This window comes from Rattus norvegicus, chromosome 16 (genome assembly GCF_021556685.1).
Source record: "Rattus norvegicus strain SHRSP/BbbUtx chromosome 16, alternate assembly SHRSP_T2T, whole genome shotgun sequence".
NCBI lineage: Eukaryota > Metazoa > Chordata > Mammalia > Rodentia > Muridae > Rattus > Rattus norvegicus.
The window spans coordinates 89,334,141-89,356,242 of NC_141549.1; the positions used below are offsets into that span (position 1 = coordinate 89,334,141).

At 41.3% G+C, this 22,102-nt stretch overlaps 1 long non-coding RNA gene across 3 annotated transcripts in view; it reads left to right on the top strand.

Moving 5' to 3' along the window:
- LOC148000660 (uncharacterized) overlaps window positions 1-22,102 on the top strand; it is a 445,138-nt gene that overhangs the window by 263,264 nt on the left and 159,772 nt on the right. The window contains exon 5 of one of the 3 annotated variants that reach the window (XR_015640132.1): window positions 7,371-7,692. The exons of 1 other annotated variant lie outside the window; for it this stretch is intronic. This is a non-coding gene — a long non-coding RNA (uncharacterized LOC148000660). Of the gene's footprint in view, window positions 1-7,370; window positions 7,695-22,102 lie in introns of those variants that run through there. One more of the 3 variants, XR_015640133.1, reaches the window with a different exon arrangement.

The window sequence follows — 22,102 nt, forward strand, 5'->3', positions numbered from 1 at the left end:
AATTTAAAAAGATTCATGCATGTGAGCGTTTTGCCTGCATGTATGTCTGTGTACCATGTACGTGCTTATACCCACAGAAGTCAAAAGAGAGTGTTAGATTCCCTTGATCTGGAGTGACAGATGACTGTGAGCCACCACAATTGGTGCTAGGAACTGAATCTGCTTCCTTGCAAGAACAGTCAATGCTTTTAACTACTGAGCAATCTCTCCAGCCTTTCAGAATCTATATTTTAACAGTGTTGTCCATTAAAGTCTGTGAACACTAGTTCAACAGAATCAGCAGAATTATATCAAAATAGTCCCAGGGATGGCTACTTCACATCAGAAACTTGAACAACTACCCAAGGGTCTTGTGGACTCTTACCAGCATCTAAATATTCATTTTTAGTTTTATCTGTAAAAGGTGCACACACTCACACACACACACACACACACACACACACACACACACACACACACTCAGGAGAAAGTCTGAAGACAACTTAGGGAACTGGTTCTTTCCTTCTACCATATGGGACCCTGAAACTGAGCTCTGGTTGTCAGGCTTGGTGGCAGGTGCCTTTAACTGCTGAGTCATCTGGCCAGCCCACAAAAGTATTGAATTTATATAAAATATCTTTTGACAATTTCTGGAATCGTCAGTAAGTATCTTGGTGAACATGTTCACAGACAATCAAGCAACCCAACTACCAGGATCCCCCCAAGATATCTGGCCTGACCATTTACTCTCTTTTTTCCCACCTCAATTACTGTTTTTAACACCCTGCAAACTGGGAGGTGTCTCTGAGACTACCGACTACCATGTTCCAAAGTTCAAGGCAGAGAGCAGAAGTGTCCTGATTTTCCTGTGCTTAGGGTGTGGATTTGATGGCAAAGGTCTTAGGAGCATTCCCTTGAATTATCTGAGCTAAATTTACTGCTTTAGTTATAAGAGGTATCTGACCCACCTCACAAGTGAACTCTAGCCAGGGGCTAACACAATGATAAAATCATCCCAGTGTCTCCATGTCATTTTTCCATAAATGTCCTATCTGCACTAAAACTCCTCTTTGCCAATTTTTTTCTTTTTTACAGAGAGAAGCTTTTACTTTTGCCTAGAACTAGAACTCAATGTGTACGTGTTTTTGTATAGTGTGCATAAGTGTTTGAATATGTGCGTTGTTTTGCAAGTTGATTATAGCAGGCACGTTAGAGAGTGCACAACGGACACTCCTACTGCTCTGATGCTGGTGTTCAGCTTTTAATCTTGAGAAAGGAAAGTAGAGACCTCAGTGCTAATGTCACTTAGCATTATCAGTGAGAAGAGGTCAATGATTGTGTCGTACTTCAGTGACAGGGACTTGGGTATGGAAAACAGAGACTAAGAGGAAGTCACTCAGGTTCCTACATAGAAATCAGGTGTGTACTGTTAAACATTTACAAACCAGACTCACCTTCTGTGAGATAAACCCTTGACACATGGCGTTCCCCAATGTCTCACTCTAGCTAGACACTCTCACTTTGGTTGATATACACAATCAAGGTGACTTGAATCAGCCTGCAACACTTTCAGGTATTTAAGTAGCCCTTTGATGGCTGGTAGGAACACACAGTATTTGAAGGGAGATTCAGAAGCCGTGGAAATAAATGTCCACTCGAAGCATTCCTGGAGCAAGGGATAATTGGTTCAAATCCAAAGGCAGCTTGGGGCCAAAGTGTAGCACTTTCCACAAAGCCTGCTTAGAGCATGGTCTCTGTGGGGCAGTACTGCCTCCTAGAGGATCCCTCTTCCAGCCAAGTCTGCAAGGGTGGTTTTTGTCTCCATGTCGAATTAGGGAGGGAAGGGGGGGTCAGTGATTATTGGCTAAGGATCCAGAATAGAATCATTCTCCTAAGACCACAGTTGGCTGCACAACAGAAAGTTGTGTCACGTTTTGAAAAACTCACAGTTCATCAGATATTTTGCAAGTTTGTTTGCCGTTGGTTTTCTCTCTTTAAGAACCTGCTTAAAAATTATTTAGACAAAACTACATACTCTTTTCTTTCCTCTTTCTCTTTCTTCCTTTCTTTCCTTTTCCTTTGCTTTTTCTTCACCCTTTGACTGGAGCTTAAGTATGGCTTAAGAATAAAACTATTGGGTAAGTTGAGAGCTATTTGCACTTTGGGTTTGCACTCTGACCAAAAGGTACCTTCATCCAAGTCAGAAATAGCAACAACACTTCATAGCATTTGAGCATAGCACCACACACCTGTATCTGATAGTGCTTATAACTGCTGCAGCCTTCGTTGTTCTGTTCAGTACCACCCATGTGTAGACACTTAGAATGCTTTATGTCTTTCAGCCCGAGAATCTAAATCAGAAACACACGTTTCTCATTATTATAATTTATTACTTATTTCTCCTTATATAGAGTATCATATACATATATATTTATAAGTATTACTGATGTAAATGAGATCTGCTCTAGTTAGGTTTAACTGTCAACTGGACATAGCCTAAGAGTCGTATGAGAAGGGAGTCTCAACTGAGAGACTGCTCAGATCATATTGGTCTGTAGGCATCTCTGTGTGGGCTTCATCTTGATTGTCAGTTGATGTAGGAGTGTCCAGTTCACTGTGGGTGGGACCATCCCTCAGGTAGAAATCCAGGCAGCATAGGAAAGCTAGCTAAACATGGGTTTGTGAGTGAGATAGCAAGCAGCATTCCCCTATGGCTTCTGTCACACTTCCTTGGCTGTGAGTTCCTTGGTTAGAGGTAATGCTCTGTGGAGTAGCAATCAGGCCTGCCTTTAGTTCCTGTCCTGACTCCCCTTGATGATGGATTCTAGCCTGCAAGCTGATAAACCCTTTCCATTCCTAAGTTGATTTTGGCTGGAGAGTTTTATCTCAGAAACAGAAAAGCAAACTATAACAGGGTCTACTGGGAATCACTTTAGGCCGATCACAGTTGTATTGTACAGCACAGCAGAGATACACCAGAGGTACTGATACTGTTTCAAATCTGTCTGAACTGGTTGCAATCTGATCTGATTATCCTGAAATCACTTAAAAGGCTACTCAGGAGCAGCTCAGGGCACTGAGCTAAAAGCTGTGCACTCTGCTGCATGCTTGGGGGCAAAAGGCATCGAGAATTTACCTTGTCTTATGTTATCTCTTCCATTTCTTCATTTCTTCAATTAAATGACTCAGGTCATACACAGTTTGTGAAGATACTTTTGTTCTATTACTAGTTGGAGCCTGGGTCGCTATTCTGAGAAGGGACATTTTTAGATAGAAGAGAAAGAAAAAGTACCCAGGTCATGCCAGCATTCCACCAAATCACCGAATACCAATAAAATTGAAAGAAAAACTTACTTTAGTCATTAGAGACCATTCAACTTGTAAACATGTATGTATTAGTATGTGTGTACATACATGAACGTAGTTCTCAGAAGTGGTATACGTAAGTATACAGTATGTATATTTAAGATGCTGGTGTAGGGGTTGGGGATTTAGCTCAGTGGTAGAGCGTTTGCCTAGTAAGCGCAAGGCCCTGGGTTCGGTTCTTAGCTCCGGAAAAAAAGAAAAGAAAAAAAATTAAGATGCTGGTGTGTGAGCCTCAGGAAACCAAGGCCAAGTAGTATTAGTTTCTACCCTAGCTAGCATTTAGGAAGTTACCTGTACAGAATGGAAGGTATAGTCAACTATGGTATGGAGGAAATACTGAGCGATGCTAGGGGAGTTCTTCTCATATCTTAAAATGCATATAAATTCTGCTAAAGTGTAGATTCTGAACTCACAGGTCTGAATGGGAATAGAGGCACACATGTTTGTGAGCTCCCAGGTAGACCAGTGATGCCAGGCTTAGCCCAAGGAGACTGTCTGTGCAGAACACTCCAGATATTTAAAGGGATTCCCAGAAAACAGTACCCAAGAAAGATTTACTTTCTCTTCTTAGTTTATCCATTCATTACTGATTATCCCTTTTGTTGCTTTTGGACATCTGGTGATCTCCCCCCCCCCATACCTTCATCATTAATTATTATAGAGATTATTTTTATATTCTTTATATTCACAAACAAGTCTCTCCTGAAGTTGCAGGGAGGTATGCAAACACTGACGCTGACTGAATTCCAAAGTGGCTGATCTAATTCTGAGTGTACCCAGACCGTGCTACAGCACTCTTACTGGCCCATGAACAAATTTCAAAATCATCAGATTTTTGAAATTTACACTCTAAAGCATGAGTGGTATCTTGGTTGGGTCTTAATTTACAGTATAGTAGTTACATCTAAAGTGGAGAATCATTTTTTTTCCCTGTTTTGAACCATTTGTTTGTGTCCATGGGAGTATTTCAATAGGGTTGTGTTTTCCCAGCAGTATCCTTGACTGTACTGTAGTCTTGAATCTTAATGTCCTCACAATATTCATGTAGAAAACCTGATCTCAAATGAAACACTGCTAAAAGCAGAGCCTTGGGGAAGTCACCATTCAAGACTAGACTCTGACAGAATGGGATTCGTGCTCCTAAATCAGGCCTGGGACACGTGGCTTGTCTTTTTATCTTTGGAGAAAGAAGCGATCGCAAGATCACTTCAAAGAAGCCATCTTTGGGGCCCTGAGGAAGCTCTCATCAGTCAAGGAATCTTCTGGCACCTTGATCCCAGGCTTCTCAGACTCCAGATCTATGGGCAATTCACTGCTGCCCCCCTCTTTTTTTTATCAGTAGTAATTTATCAAACCCAAGGCATTTTATTCTAGTAGCCCACTGGACTGAGGCAGATTATGTTACACAGTTTTATTGTCTTTTCTGTGTCTACCATCTCTTGCTCATTTTCTGTCTCTCATAGACTCTCTGCTGTCTTTAGCTGTACAGAGATCTTAATTTTACTGGAGGTCAGTTTTAAAGAAAATGCTCCAGAATATGTAGTATCAGAGATTCCACACACTAGGCTTTTCATATACGTGTTTAACTTGCTATGGATTTAAGAAAACGTTCTTGTGTGGTAAGACTTCCATTATTATAAATAGATGCTTTAATAAATAAATAAACGAATAGATCTTTACCCGGCAAGAAGACTGTGCTTTCTCCTCCTTGATCTCTTAGTGTGAGGAATCACCACTTTTCATTGGCGAATGAACTTTTGTATTCCCAGAATTAGCCCAATGTTGCCTTCTACTTTAAAAAACAAAACAAAACCCAAAAACCAAACAAAAAAAAAATGATGTCGTTATATTTGCTAGTTCTCTGTCAAACTCTGAGTTGTGGGTCTCTGCTCCTGACTGACGTGGTTCAGGACATTTGCCACACCCTGTTCTGCACAAGCCTGGTGCTGCACACTGGGGTCTTTCCCTTCCCCCCTCTTTTTGGAAATGTTAGTACACAAGTGGAGAAGTGGAGTAGTGTGGAACAGTTCTTTAGAACCAGTTGGGCCAGATGTTTTTCTGGAGGAAAGATTTGCAACTTTGTATCAAAGTTTAAAATGTAAGTTGGCACGGGGTGGGAGGGGCTATTTCTCCTGGAATCTTCCGTCTCAGCACTTGCTCATGTACCCTTTTGAGTTAATACATCAATGGAGCTCGCTCGTGGCTCTCTCTTCCCCTCCACTTCATCCTCTCCGGTGGTGTCAATCCCTCCATCCCCTGCCTTTCATTTGTGGCCTGGTGCGTTGGCTCCTATCTTTTTGCTATTACTGTTTGCCCTGGACGTTTAGGTCAGCTTTCTTGAAGTGCTGGCATTTGAGTTGGTGAGTCTCTGTTATACCTGTACCCCTCTTTTGTAATTTCTACTTTATCTTCCCCACCTAATTTATTATAGGCTTCTTTAGCACTGTAATCAGTTGCTGAGTAAATCTTCTAATCCAGGCCTTTCTCTCTCCCTCCCTCTGTCCCTCCCTCCCTCCCTCCAAACCTTCCCTCCCTCCCTCTCTCTCCCTCTCTCCATCTCCCCTTCTCCCCCTCCCTCCCTCTGTCCGTCCGTCCCTCCCTCCGTCCCTCCCTCTCTCCCTTTCCCTCTCTCCCTCTCCCTTTCTCCCTCTCCCCCTCTCCCCCTCTCCCCCTCTCCCCCTCTCCCTCCCCCTTTCCCTCCCCATCCCGTCCCCTCCCCTCTCCCTCCCCCCTCTCTCTGGGGGACGGGGTGGGGTACGAAATCTAAGGAGCCGGTGGTGTAGCCCAGTGGTAGAATGTTCACCAACCATGCTCAGAGCCCTGTGATTACTTCCTAATGTACAGGGAATGGCGGTGAACAGCTCTGTTCCCCAAAGTCAGGAAATAGACGCAGGAGGTCCTCCTCAGCACACAGTGAACCCTGCGTGTAATGCGCCAGCATGTATGTTCATTATTGCTGAGTTACCGGCATTATTTTCCATTGCCTTTTCAAAAATCAATATTTAGAATTATATGTGGACTTTAATGAAGTTTTTTTTTGGCTGCTATTTTCTAATTTATCTTTATTTTATTTTATTTTTGGCACAAATCCTTTGACATTTTGGAAATTTTCTTATAAATGCCTATGTGATTAGGAAGTACGGTAGTACTTGGGAGAATGCGTTTCGGGTAGTACTTGGGAGAATGCGTTCTGTGTGTTTAGATTCTAGGTCTGCTCTCTGATAAGCCCGGTGTTGACCTCCTTCAAGGTCTTTACTACTATTTCTGTCCTTCCGACCTCTCGGTGACTGAGATACCCAGCTGCTGTGAGTTAATCAATATCCCACCGCTCTATCATTCTCCCTTCTTATTTTTATAAACCCGGCTGCCGGCATGACATCTTTACGGGGCTTTGGAGGCGTGGGCTCCGCTTTGTCACCCGAGTATCTCCCTGCGTGGCAGTTGTTGAAGGAGCCAGTGTATAAATGGGAGCTCCGGGAAGGCCGAATGGATTTATTAATCTGACTTTTTGTGCAGAATGGAATACCACAGTCACAGGGTGCTCTAAAAGACTGCACAGGAATGGATTGTGCCTGACAAAGCTAGCCATTAACCATGGCTTCACAATAGGCCAAGGTCCTGGACCTTCCATCAAACTGTGTTTACTATCATGGAGGGTAGGGTTTCAGATGAGAGCAGTAGGAGTTCCAGGGTCTGGAGTCATGCCTGTTAGCTAAGTGAAAGGCATTTCACACGTTTGCTTTTATCAGTTTATTCATGCTGATAGGTGCTTTTAGAGGGAATTCACAGTTCATGAAAAGACTCCGAATGAAAGGAACCAGCGAACAAAGTCTTCTGTCTGTTTGCAGAATGTGCCTTGCATGGGCATCAACAGGCTCGCAAACTTCTCCTGAGTGTTTGGACATAAATGGAGAAGAGTCACGAAGGGGATTTTCCTGTGTAACTTGAGTTCATCAGATTAAATCAGCATTTGGTCTCACGCGTTTCTTCCAGGCACATATTTAATACCGAGACTCATTTTACAGGAAAGCTAGTGATTCTTGGAATCATTCAAGGATGTGTAAGGTTTTCAGAGGCTGAGCCTTCACTGTGATCCAGTTGAGCGTCACTGCGACTCAAAGATGCCCGGTGCGGAAGGCTCACAGCGGTATCAGCTGCTTAAGAAGTGAAACAAGGGCTGGAGAGATGGCTCAGTGGTTAAGAGCTCCGACTGCTTCCAGAGGTCCTGAGTTCAAATCCCAGCAACCACATGGTGGTTCACAACCATCTGTAATGAGATCTGGTACCCTCTTCTGGTGTGTCTGAAGACAGCTACAGTGTACTTACAGATAATAAATAAATAAATCTTTAAAAAAAAAAAAAGAAGTGAAACAAAGGGGCTGGGGATTTAGCTCAGTGGTAGAGCGCTTACCTAGGAAGCGCAAGGCCCTGGGTTCGGTCCCCAGCTCTGAAAAGAAGAACCAAAAAAAAAAAAAAAAAAAAAAAAGTGAAACAAAGGCTCTATGTTGTCATTCTTCACTTAGAGCATAAATAATCCTCCAAATCTCTGACACTGTACTGTGCTGTTTCAGAATCCTGTTGCGTTTGAGCCCCACCTTCCTACTGATTTGCTACCCGATGCCCTGTTTCTATCTCTGCTACCAGAGCCGTTCCTTGCCCTTGTCTTAAAAAAAAAAAAAAAAACAGAAAGTAAACAAAAAAGCAGCTTATTTTAGATGCTCTGATAAATGATCTTGGATAGATCTTAGATTTAAAAATGTTCTTGAATGAGAAGCAATGAGTCATAACTTGGAACTCAGAACCATTTCTTTTTTTTTTTTTAATCTTTATTAACTTGAGTATTTTTTATTTACATTTCGATTGTTATTTCCCCGTTTCTGGCCAACATCCCCCTAACCCCTCCCCCTCCCCTTCTCTATAGCTGTTCCCCTCCCCATCCTCCCCCCATTACCGCCCTCCCCCCAACAATCACGTTCACTGGGGGTTCAGTCTTGGCAGGACCAAGGGCTTCCCCTTCCACTGGTGCCCTTACTAGGATATTCATTGCTACCTATGAGGTCAGAGTCCACGGTCAGTCCATGTATAGTCTTTAGGTAGTGGCTTAGTCCCTGGAAGCTCTGGTTGCTTGGCATTGTTGTTCATATTGGGTCTCAAGCCCCTTATCTAGTTTGGTGGCTGTATATGGGCCACATGTGGGGCAGGCTCTGAATGGGTGTTCCTTCTGCCTCTGTTCTAAACTTTGCCTCCCTATTCCCTCTCAAGGGTATTCTTGTTCCCCTTTTAAAGAAGGAGTGAAGCATTCGCATTTTGGTCATCCTTGAGTTTCATGTCAGAACCCTTTCTTTGTTGAATGTCTTTCCACCTCTAGAAAGATTACCCAGCATTGCTGACTGTTTCCAAACTGCATGTTTTTTTCCCTAACCTCTTATGTCTTCTAAAATGTGTGGAAGGCTTGCTGATATTTTTGTATAAAGATATTTATATGTGTATGACCCAATCAAGAAGTCCAATGTTTGCATGAACTTGCAGTTTTTCAGGGAAGGATATGCCAGTCTTATCATGCCCTCATAATATATATTAACACACACACACACACACACACACACACACACACACACACACACACACACACACAAAATCTCCTGACAGGTCCCTGGCTCATTTAATCTTAGTAGTGAGTTTATGTGTGTTTGTGTTGTGGATATGTACTTGTGGGTGGGTACAGGTGCCTGTGGAGACCAGAAGAGGATGTCGAAGTTAGTTATGGACCACCTAATGTGGGTTCTGGGAACTGAACTTTGCTCCTAACCATTGAGCAGTCCCATCTCTATCCCCAATTTCCTTATTATTTAAAGATGACTAGAAGGAAACGGAAATAGTGTATGTATTTGTGAGGTTTGATTTTTTTTTCTTGTGTAGTAGCAATGAAGTATTTAAAAATAGTTCAGATACTTTAAACTACAACATTTACAGCAGGTAAACATTAGTCATTACAAAAGTTACATGCTATCTTAAAACAATGTGGAATTATAAGAAAAAAAAGCTAAAAATTTTAAAGATAATTTTAATTGGTTTCACAAGAAAGTTAAATAACTCCAGTTATTTTAATTTACAATAAAGTGAAATCACTCCAGTTGCTTATAGTCTTTCTTTCTTGAGAATATCAACACATTTTCCATGTAATATTCTTCTATTCTGAGCATAATTGTGAGGCAATGATGGCAGCATTTAACATAATAGTTACAAAGCTAGCATTACAAAACAAGCACCCAGTAAACATTTTGTTTAGCATGGTTTAATCTTCTTAAGGTGATAGTCTCATGATCAGTTATATTTGGAATAATAAGAAATGTTTATTATTATGCCCAGCTTTCCTGCCTGGGCTTCTCCCACAATGCATCCAGCTTTCCCATTTGTGCTTCTCCTATGATGCACCCAATTGTACAGTCTAGGCTTCTCCCATGATGCTCGCAGCTGTCCCGTCTGGGCTTTTCCCATGATGCTCGCAGCTGTCCCGTCTGGGCTTTTCCCATGATGCTCGCAGCTGTCCCGTCTGGGCTTTTCCCATGATGCTCGCAGCTGTCCCGTCTGGGCTTTTCCCATGATGCATCCAGCTATCCCATATGGGTTTCTCCCATGATGCACCCAGCTTTCCCACCTGGGCTTCTCCCATAATGCACGCAGCTGTCCCGCCTGGGCTTGTCCCATATGCTCCACGTTTTCCTGTACTTTCGTGGGCAGCAATGCTGATTGTTTAGTTCCATACCTCCGTTTATCTTAATTAAAATGAGAGCCGGTTCCTTCCGGTGTTGTTTGTTGTGTTTAGTAAGGCAGCTGGGCTGAGGTTGGAACTCCCAGGGAGTTTCTCTTTTGTTCTTCCTAACCTATGTAGCAGGACATTTAGCCCCTTCGCCACCTTCACAAGCACACCTTTGCCACACTTTTCTCCTGCTCATCTTTGATCTTCCAATTTCCTCTCCTAATTATTTTCAGAAGTCTCTTGCGACTGGCCAGTTTTGAATCAGTTGTAAGCCTCTTCCCACAGCCTGGGTTTTATGTCTAGAATTACGAGGAGACCTTTAAGTTGTGAGAATGGAAACACCAAACTTCCTCATAAGCATCAGCGTCACAAATATTTTTCAACGCTCAACTCAATATTTCTTCAATTGATACTGATTTTATTTTTTAAAAAACGTTCTTTCGTCCCGTTTTAAGGTCCAGTTTTTCACACCGTGGGTTCCCACTCCGTATGTGCAGCTAAAAGCAAAGGATGTAGAAATGTTGGCAACAATAAAACGTTTCTTAATGTGCAGCAAGCAAAAATAATTTAAAATTAAATCCATAATAAATCTGCGGTGTTGCTCGTAAGTGCTCACCCATTGTGCACCATGCGACTTTGCTATAGCCTGGATTCTGGATACCTAAGACGCACATCCCACAATGGTCGTGGAACCACACCAAACAACGCTGGCCAGTGTTTTCTGAAACACCACAGCGTGCATTTAGGATTTGCATACTGCAGCTGACTCCTTACCACGTTAAGTGAGTATCAAATTAGTATGTCTTTGGACCATATTGGCATAAAACGTTAAAAATTTTGCAGTTTGGGGTGTTGACTTGAGCTACATAAACAATACAAAAACAACAACAAAAACAACAACTAAACCAAACCAATATCAAAACCAACAACTATTAAGTGAATTTGCCTGGGATTAGGAAAGAATTGCCAACAATTTATAAAATGGCCCTAAACACATGTTCCTGCCATTTTGTGCAAAACATTTATGCAAAGAAGCCTTCTCAGCATTGACAATTATAAAATTAAAATATCGATTAACTCTGAAAAGTGGTGAGGATTCTGTATATTTTATAATATCAAATATTTGCTGAAATTTAATTATTTATATAAAAACAAACAAACACGTTGGGTTTTCACTTGTATAAAAATTTCTCTTTATTCTTTTTTTTTTTTTTTTTTTTGGTTCTTTTTTTTTCCGGAGCTGGGGACCGAACCCAGGGCCTTGCGCTTCCTAGGTAAGCGCTCTACCACTGAGCTAAATCCCCAGCCCCTCTCTTTATTCTTAACAAACAGGAAGTTGGATGTGTAGAATAAACTCAAAGATCAGTCTCTGGAAGTGAGTGATTTGTGTATTTATTATCCCTGACGTACTTAGTGTCTTAGTCAGTGTTCTATTGCTGTAGACTCTATGACCACACGCCTCTTATAGTAGCATTTAATTTGGGCTTGCTTACATTTTGAGGCTTAGTCCATTATCAGCGTGGCAGGAAGCATGGTAATATAGATAGACATGATGCCGAGAGGTAGCTAAGTGTTTTACATCTGAATCTACAAGCAGCAGGAAGAAAAAGACACTGGAACTGGCTTGACCTTTTTAAACCCACCCTCAGTGACACATTTCCTCCAATGAAGCCACACCTACTCCAAGAAGGCCACACCTTCTAATCTCTGTCAAGTAGGTCACTTCTTGGTAACCCGGCATTCAAATATATGAGTCTATGGGGGCCATTCCCATTCAAACCAACTCATTTGGGTAGCATGAAACTCCATGAAGTGCAAAAGAGTCAAGAGAGAAAAATGCTTTAAAGGGCTTGCTTTAAATTGGACAAAAATGCAAACTTAAGTAAGAAGTATTTGAATGAGATGTGAGTCATTGTGCTAGAGAGATGGCTCAGAGGGTACGAGCATTGGTGGCCCTTTTAGAGGACCCTGGTTTGATTCCCAGCACCCACATAGCAGTTCACAATTCATCTGTAATTTCAGTTCCAGACATTCAATGCCCTCTTCTTGCCTCTTTGGGCATAGCACACACAGGATGCTCAGGCATGCATGCAGGCAGAACACTCGTACCAAACATATAAAATTAAATGAAAGAAAAAAGTCAGCCACAGTAAATAAATAAAAATGCAAAGACATACCTCAGGGGACAAGCAGGAACTTCAATTCTCATTTATGCCAAGTTGAAAAACGTTAGTGCAGATGCTGTTAATAGACACGGAACAGTAGCGGAGTGAGAGCTGGTGCATAAAGATACTCGTGTTTTCTATGTGTGGTACACTTTCTCCATGCCCTTAAGGCCAGGAGCTTTTGATTTCTTTTTTAAATATTCTGTTTCATTCTTGTCTCACATTTTTACATGTATCAAACAAAGACGTCAAATGTAACAGTCTTTTCTATCTGGTGTAATAGGGAGATTTTCTTAATGGGAGAATTAAAGGGAAATGATTTTTAGAACCAAGAGAGAGTAGAAGCATATAAAAATGAAAGGCTTACCTAGGCAAATGCATGGGGTGAGATAACACCTGGTCCATCTGGAAGATTGGTTCCTGGATTTTTATCTCCCAGGCTCTCCAGTGACTAATTGTAGAGGGAGCAAAGCTGCCAGATCCCAGGGTCCAGGCAGAGAGAGGCAGATGGAGAGCAAATGATAACAAGAGTGGACTGATTGCCCTCTTCAGAAGTGGCTTCCAGATCTTAGCTCCTGGAGGGAACCCTGGGATCCGAGCAAATCTCAGAGAAGGGAAACCAGGAGTAACTTAAAGCGAAGATTAAGTTCCTTGCCACCGAGCTCAGTTGGGATGTCAGGGTTAGGTGTTGTGATTTAGAGGGAAGGAAATAAAATGGGATTTTTCTTTCTGGGAGATAATGTATTGATTGACACAATGTATTAATGTACACATTCCTGTGTATCTTCTCTATAAAGTATATCTTTCTATGAGCTCTCTTGGTAGGTATTTTAACAAAACTATCAGAATCTATTGGTGGAACACAAAAGTACCCAGGGTCATGTTGTAACATTCTTCTACTTGCTACAAATATCAAGTGTAATGTGAGTTGAAGGGCAAGAGTTTGGCTGTTAACTAAATTGCCTGAGAATACCTTGGCTCTTTGTGCTTGGCCTGGCTATGGGGGATAGACATGTTCTAAATAATTTATAAAACAGAAATGACTCCTGTGGTTTGAGATGTGTTGGGAAGACAACAAAACGATGAATCATTACCAAACCGATTCTCTGGGAGGAGAGCAAGGCACATCTTATGACCCGTGTCCTTAAGTACAAGGACACAGTCACCTTGGACAACTTCTGTGTGCAGCAGCAATGGGACTGGGCCCATTTATTCTCTGGAAGGCCTGAGGAGCCTTCTGCCAGTTGTCAGAGATGGAGCTTTCTGTCTTCCCAGATGATGATCTTCTTAGTATCTGGATATTGAGAGATGACTACAGTATGTGACCTGTCTCCATTTCAGAGAGTTCCACATGTAACTCTAAGTCAAGTAGCAATGTTTCCACCAGTCACTAATGATTATTTCTGTGGCACTGTGGCTCCATAGGATGGGAAAGCAGGTGGAGTTGGGGGTCAGGAATCATGTGACTGATGGTTCCCCCATAGTACCCTTTCCTTGTCCATCCTTAGCCACGTCTCTTGTGATCCTACTTTGGGGCCTTCTGTTTTGTATGGTTTTCTTTTGTGACACTTCTAAAGTCCTCTGTGTAATGCACACACCCAGCACAGCTTTGTCCTGAATGTGGCCGGGGTGACAAAGGAATGAAAAAAGGATAGGCACGTAGACACATACAGAAAAGCTGGGGCATTGTGAGCCATGCTCTGATGGAGAGGCACTAGTGTGCAACGAGCTGGACCCTCAGTGCGTTTACTGTGGATAGCACAAGGAGAAAGGGTTAGCTCGCCTCAGCAGGCGATCTGTGAGGGTTCGCACTCAGGATGTAAACATTTTCGACCAGGAAGCTGTGGTCAGTCTGAGCTTTCCATACACTCCGTCAACATTTGCACTTGGACCAGAGGAAGACTTTGCCAGTTCCTGTGAGCCTGCGGCATTGGTTCTTGTCAATATTACACATTGCTCAGAACTTCGTCTGCTCCTTACACATTCGCTCATGGCTTCCCCGGCTGCTCTCAATGGTTTTCTTCCATTTGCAACCTGTATTCATTGCTACTCACATCACAAAGAACTGGACATCCCATCGTTCTCATGTAGCCCTCATTGCTGTTCCCACCGGTCTGATGATTCTAGTTCGCAATGTTTGCAAGAAGCTCAGAACAGACACAGCACTCGCAGAGGTTCTGCCGTGGAAGGGGAAAATAATTTCCATCTTCCACAGCACGTTCTGCTGGACATAATCAGAAAGTAAATACTAAAATGTTCACCCAGAGGGCCTGGAGAGACGGCTCAGCAGTTAAGAGCAGTTGCTGCTTTTGCAAAGGATCTGAATCCTAACTCTAGTTCCAGGGGATTAAACATTTTCTTCTGGTTTTCCAGGCACACGCACACACACACACACACACACACACACACACACCACATAAACATAAAAATAGAATATTTTAAAACGGCACATTCATATTTTTTCCTCTGCAACTGGGTTATGTGCATTATCCCACTCTCTTCCCTACTTCTTGCAGAATAAGATGTTTATATGATGATTGAGTGTGTTTATCCAAAACATTGTGAAAGTCTTTTTTGAAGAATGTCCAAATTAGTCAACTTGTAAATAACTTCCAAAAATTTATGGTCTGGGGATACACTTAGTAGTGCTGGGGTGGGGGTGGAGGGAGTCCCATCCTCAGCACTGCAAAGAACAGCAAAATCCCGGACCAACAAACAAACAAAATAGAAAGACTGCATTCAATCAAACATATGGCTGCATTTTAAAGCACTTTAGGAAAACTCTTGAGAAAATACTTTCCTCTAGGAGTTCCGTGTCTGTCAGCTGTCTTCATGGGTGATTTCTCCTACTAGAGAGTCTTGATGGTGTTCTCAAGTGAACCCTAACACAGGCGCACCCGTGCGGATGGGTCTAAGATCTATTTATTGTTAGTTTATCTGATTGGTCAAAGAAATCACTCATGCCAGTTTCCAAGCAGAATCTTTTGCAGGGTTGGGCTGGGAAAGTAGACTGGGGAGGGGGGAGGGCAGAAGGGTGGGGGGAGGGTAAGTAAGGTAGACCCTGGGTCCTGCAACATCTTCTAAAGAGTACTGTGGCTGTTGTCGCTTTCCCAGCCAGTGTGCTGATGCCCACATTTCTTTTTGCCCCTTCCTGTCCCACACATCTGCAGATGTGTGCTTAGGCTCTGATGGGACTTAATTGTGCAGATCCAGGTAGAAACTCTTCTGTCTGCTCCTTTCTTCCTCCCTGAAGTCAGCCTTGGTTCTTGAGGAATTTCTAAGGTTCGTATTTTGAAGCATTTCTCTTTTTCTTCTCAGTTAGACTTGACACACTCACGAAGGGCAAAACATCCACTACAGGCTCCATTTTTCAGGACACTAGTGGGCTTGGTCAGGCTCCCTGCACCATGAAGTTTTTGGGGTTTGCTAGCTTTTTGAGAGAACCTCTGGCAGCTGTAGGTTGTAGTTAAGTTCTACCTTCCAATCTCAGGCTCCTAGAAATAAGACTCAGATTCAAAATATCTTTACAAATACCTTGGCCATATAGCTAGACCCTACTCTGACTAGATCATAACTCAAGACAACCCACTTATTTTAATCTACAATCTGCCATGTGGCTGGTTCTCTGTGCTCAGGTTACCGAGGGTTTATTTTCTCACATTTTCCCAGCAAATCTACCCCGTGGCTCCATCCAGGAATTCTTTCCTCCTCCCAGATGTCCCACCTCAATTTCCTGCCTAAATCATAGGCCATAGGCTGTTTAGTTGACAGGTGATGCATCCATATAGTAAACAAGACATTCTCTCTATAGTCGTACTGTTGACTTTTTTCAAAGGTCTATGTGTGTGGTGGTCTTTGAACCTATAGAAAATACCTTCTTCTGGAATGACTGCTTGTCACCTGTCTTCCATTGGAAATGTCCAGGTTTTGAACAGTGAGTGACTGATTTTAGATGCACTGGGTAGAGAAACGTCTGGAAAAAGACTTCACTGAAGCATTTTCAACCACATAACTCTAGGCTTTCTGGCGCCTTTATTACAAGAAATTGTCCGACTTTATTAATTTATTTTTCTTAAAGCTGGTGACTATTCGTGCAACCAGTGCTAGAGCAAGCCCTTGCCTAGAGGACATACGTAGGCAACAATGAACCCATGAGGGGCTGCTCCTGCAAATTGTTCTATGTTTTAGAAACATCAGGACTTTTCTCCAAATTCCACAATATGCTCACTGTCCCCCTTGGCTCTGGAAGCCAGGGAGAAAGGAATTTTCTTTCTGTTTATATCCTAGGAGGAAGTTCTAAATGTTTCCTTTCTTCATCCCTGCATGCAAATAAGTTTCTCCATTCTAATATTTGTGTAAAGAAAGCAAAGGAAGTTGAATCGGAAATAGATATAATCCAGGCGTTTAAAAATACCGAGAATGCTTTTTTCCCCCTCCCTTTGCTGCTCATTTTAAAACAAGAAAATGGCATAGTTTTTACTAGGTGCTTAAATTAAAAAATGAAAAAAAAAAACCTTAGAAAAGTAGTTGTGATGTGATTTGTGGAGGCTGAGACGCGTTTAGCTGTGGGGAACATGGTTTGCTCTTTATTTCTTATTAACTTCAGGTGTATTTGCCAGCTTCCTCTACTACTCCATTTTCCTGCTTTGTTCGTAAACTTGCTGAAGCAGGGGAGTGGTGTCCATATTCAACCTGGAATGTGAGGAGAAACAGAAGCTCAGATTAACCTGTGGTTTTGTACCAGGGTGGCAGCTCTGGAGGACGCCTGTCACCTCTGTCGCCGTGGAATTTTTGTTTCCAATTATAATGATTCTCTAAATAATTTGCAAGAACAATAATTAGTCCTGGGTTTATTTTTCACTTGCTGTGTGGTCCTATCCTGTAGACTTTTAATTTAATCAAGTGAAGTTATTTCTAAGCTCCTAATTTGTACTTTTTCTGCACTCAAATGCCGACACATTGTTGACCTAATTCTGTAACTTTTGCCGTCACCCACTGGTTTATCTATCTTCAAGTTGTTTCTTTAGCTCTTGTCATTTTCCCTGCACAGCTGCTCTCGTTCCCAGACCACCCATCTGGATGGGAGGCTTCAAATCTTCTGCTTCATCACCGTCTTCAAAAGTCAATCGGAGACTTAATTGTTAAGTCACATGATATTAAACCTGCCTCATTAATTGATCTGTTCAAATATACTTAAATGAACCCTAGCACGACCTCTGTACACCCCAAAGCTCATTCAGCATTGGTTTGTTTTACACCTGTCAGAGGGAGCTCCTACGGGAAGAATTTCTGAGTTCATCTATTGGTCAGAGCCAGTTTGTGACAAAATGTATCCCAGGACCAAGATAGACACATTTAGGTAGGAACACATGGAAACATGGATGAGCATCCACCACCCTTTATGAGCCTGTCAACTAAGGCTTTCAGAGGGATCACTCATGGCCCCCGTGCTGCTGGATACAGAGACAAAGGCTACATTATTGCTTTGAGTCTGGCAAAAAGGGACTTCAGTGTTGGCTGCCCTCAACGTGTGGCTGCTAAATTATGTCAAATAAAAGAATAACATATACAAAGTTTACAAATGGAGTGAGCTCAATGAGTATGAAAGTATTATTTAAACACTTTGCCGAGAACATGTTACCATAACATTCACCATTTAAAGCACACACACACTTCAGTGGTTTTCAATAACTTAGAGATGTATAATAATCAGAACCGTACCTTAATTTTAGAACAGTTTTATCACTCTAAAAAGCAACTTGAAACACATTATCAGCTGCACAATTCCCTGGCCCAAGTCTCTGATCTCTGCGTTTGTGGATTTATCTGTTTTAGACCATTTACATGAAGAGATTAGACTCTGTGTGGTGTGAGGTGCTTAGCTTTTTTCCCTTAGCGTGGTGTGTCAAGGTTCGTCTTTGTTGTAGCATCTAGCAATACCTCATACACTTTACTTCTAAAGGAACGTACACTAAAATGGTCATAGAATCCACATCTCACTACTTTACCCTACAGTTGACAGACACTGAGATTGTCACTTGTTTTTGACTACATTTATGTTTTAAAGAGTACTTATAGATCAAGTATTAAAATACTGAAAGGAATTAAACTGACAGGTCTCCCAGTGAAACAATATATTTATTTTCCTTTCTCATGCCAAATATAGAATGATATTTGCATTATTATGTTTAATTAAGCCTTTTACTCCAAATGTTTGGAATGCCTTCTGGATCAGTATATAAAATACTCCTCATTGTTTAATGTTTTTTAAAAAAATAGTGTTATTCTGATATAACCAATGTACAACAAACTGTTTATAATTTTTATTTGGTTTTGAGATTATAGTTATGACATGTCTCCCTTCCCTTTCTTCTCTCCAGGTCCTCCTAGCTATCTCTCCTTACTCCCCTTCAAATTCACGGCCTCCTTTTTCCCCCATGAATTGTTATTGGATGCATATATGTGTTTATGAATGGTCATAAACGTAATCTGTTCAGCCTGATTAATTTTACTTATACGTATGGTTTTAGGGCTGACATTTGGCATTAGACAACCCTGGGGAAGACGACCCCTCCCGTGCTCCCAGTTTACCTTAATTGCTTATCGTTCTTTGGGTAGGGTCGAGGCCTCTCGGATCTGATAAACACACAACTTGGTAAGTGTGTGCATATGTATGTTTACATGGGAGCAATAGCACTGCTGGCTCAAGGAGCATGCCCATCATTGCCACAGTGTTCATTCTCCTGCCATTTCTGAATTTCTCTCTCATTGCTGTTCTCAAGGACCGCAGATCTGCTCTCTGTCACTGAACACTGGCTTGCGTTTCCTGGACTTTCATACGATTGGAGTTATACCGCATACGTATTTACTTCTGTCTGGCTTCTTTCATCCAGTTTAATTATTTTGCAGCCTGGGTGCAGTGGCATGAATCGGTCATTCACTCCTTCAGCGTTGTGTGACACAGCCTTGTGCATATGCACTTCGGAGTGTTTACTCATTGACCTGGGACGGACATTTGAATTAGGTTCAGTGTTTGATTGTTAGAAACAAAGCCGCATCAACGCTAGGGTATGTCTCCTGTTCGGAAAAGAGTGGCCCTTTCTCTAGTAACCATCTCAGAGTTAAATGGCCTGGTTTTACATCTGGAACACATTTGCTAGCATAAGGCATTGCTGGCCGGTTTCACAGTTGCATCATTTTCCATTCTTATGGTGGTGTGAAGAATTCCAGGTCGCCTCCGCTTTACCCACACTTTGATCCGTCAATCAATTTTAAGCATTCTTAACACTCAGGCAGGATAGATTATATAGGATATGGATGTAACACAGTAGCTGAGGGGACTTCTGAGGACATATTTGAACTTTGCAGAACACAGTGTAATGTCCTTTCAAATGTTTTGGTGGATTTTAAAAATCCAGACGTGTGTATACCTGAGCAATGTTGGAATTTAGTTTTTATTTTCACACAATGTTTTTGCAGTTTAGCTGTGGAGTAATTCTGGACAGAGTAATTCCAGACTCTAGATTTTCCCCAAGGGTGTAGATCAATAGGTTAATTTGAAATGTGTGATTTGGTTTACATTTGTCTAGGAATTCACCAAATGCCCTTCTGTTGTTGAACTTCAAGGTAATCTCATTATGTTCAGAGAAAGAGCCTTATTCAAAAGTTTACAGTGCATGAGACGTGTTTTACGGCATATAGGGTGAATGTTCATCTTGGTGAATGTTTGTAACCACTTAAAATAAATGTGTATACGATTGTTGTGTGGAGGGTTGTATAAATGATCAAAGTTGAAAATAGACTGTAAATCATGTAAAACATTAATGATTTAGATGTAATTTCCTACCAGTTATTGAACTAGTATTAAAGTCTCTCTACAGTGTACTCATATATAATAAATAAATAAAATATTTAAAAAAATAAAAGGTAATTAATTCTTTGAAATTTTTTTCTCTCTTATCTTTTCTCTATTTCCCTCAGTAACTTCTGTCATACAAACATTGGATCACATGATCACATGAAGCTCGTTGATGCAATTTTGTGTTTCAGGATTCCTGTTTATCTTAGTATTTCATTTTGCATGGTCTTCATGAGTAGTATGTAAGATCACAACTATTTCTTTTGCAACATTCAATCACTGGCTACTTATGTCCAGTGTGCTTTTCTTTTGCTTTAGGGTTTCTTTACGAGTAGCAAGCATTGTTCTATAGATTTTGAAAATTTTAATAGACTTTTAAATCCTTAAAAAGTATTTCTCATGTCTTTGTTTTAATTGTGAACATGTGTCATTGAATTGTGAGCATGTTATAATATCTGCTTTAAAGTCTTATGCTAGTTCTAGAATCAGTGTTAATTAGGGAGTTTTACAGTTTTATCTATTTGTGGTATTCTTCCCCATTTCTTTGCTTTTATTTTCTTGTTACTTTTGTTCAGAAATCGGACATTATAAACTTTACTCAATGGTAGATATTGTTTTAAAGATTCATCAGGCAGGTGTAGAATAGTATTTTATATAGGACTTGTATTTCCTCATTACTGAGACAGTCTTCACTTTTCTATTGTCAATGAGTCATGATGGTTTGCTGTTCTCCTGGGAACAGCCATGTAGAAACCATGCTGGACCCTGATACTAACAACCACTCCAGATAGTTTTAGTCATTTTTTTCATCTCTAGAAGAAATACCTTAGAAAATAGAGATATACAAAAGCAATGCTTTGCTCTTCTTCATAGTTGCATGCCTTTGATTTGTCTGTTCCACTATTGGATGGGCACATTGCTTTGGGCATCAGTCGGGGAGGTAGCGTTTCCTGGCTGAGTGAAATCCCAGGTCTATCTGAGAGAATCTTCCTATACTCACGGGCTGATCAAGCCAACAAGACAAATCAGTTTCAGACTCTCTCACTCTGCATATTTTGTTTCCTGGCATCTGTTATTTGGCCAGCTGTGTGCCTTATCTGCTTTTTACTGTTGTTGATTCAAATAAAGAGCTTTTGTTGCCTCTTCTTGGCTGGAAATATAGGTCATCATCTAAAAACTGAATTTCATCATGGGGACTTCTTATGGTGCACACAGTTACTGGCTATTACTAAATGGCTATGTTAATTTATTATTGTGCATATGTTCATGATGTGTATGTGTAGATACACATGTCACCATACTGATGCAGAGGTTAATGAATGATCGTTCTTTATGAACTTACTCTCTCTTTCCTTCTCTCAGTGGGTTCTGGTCTTGAACTCAGATTGCCACACATAGTCTTTTTTTTAATTTTTATTTTTTTATTAACTTGAATATTTCTTATTTACATTTCGAATGTTATTTCCTTTCCCGGTTTCTGGGCAAACATCCCTCTAATCCCTCCCCCTCCCCTTCTTTATGGGTGTTCCCCTCCGCATCCTCCCCCCATTGCTGCCCTCCCCCCAACAATCACGTTCACTGGGGGTTCAGTCTTAGCAGGACCAAGGGCTTCCCCTTCCACTGGTGATCTTACTAGAATATTCATTGCTACCTATGAGGTCAGAGTCCAGGGTCAGTCCATGTATAGTCTTTAGGTAGCCACATATAGTCTTAATTTTGCTTCTGTACCAATACAATATTATAACAGAGATAACTGAAGCAAAAGATAATTGCGTCCATGATTTTGGCGGCTACTGTTGGACGTCCTTCCATTGATTAGTGTGGTGCCGCCATTCTGCATTCTCTCTAGTAATATTTTATAATGACACACTATTTACAAATCTCATTCTATGTCCAGAAAGGGAGAAAGATTCAATGTTTAATGAAAAATTTATTCACAATCTACTGTCCCAACAGTTTTCGGACAGTTTTAGC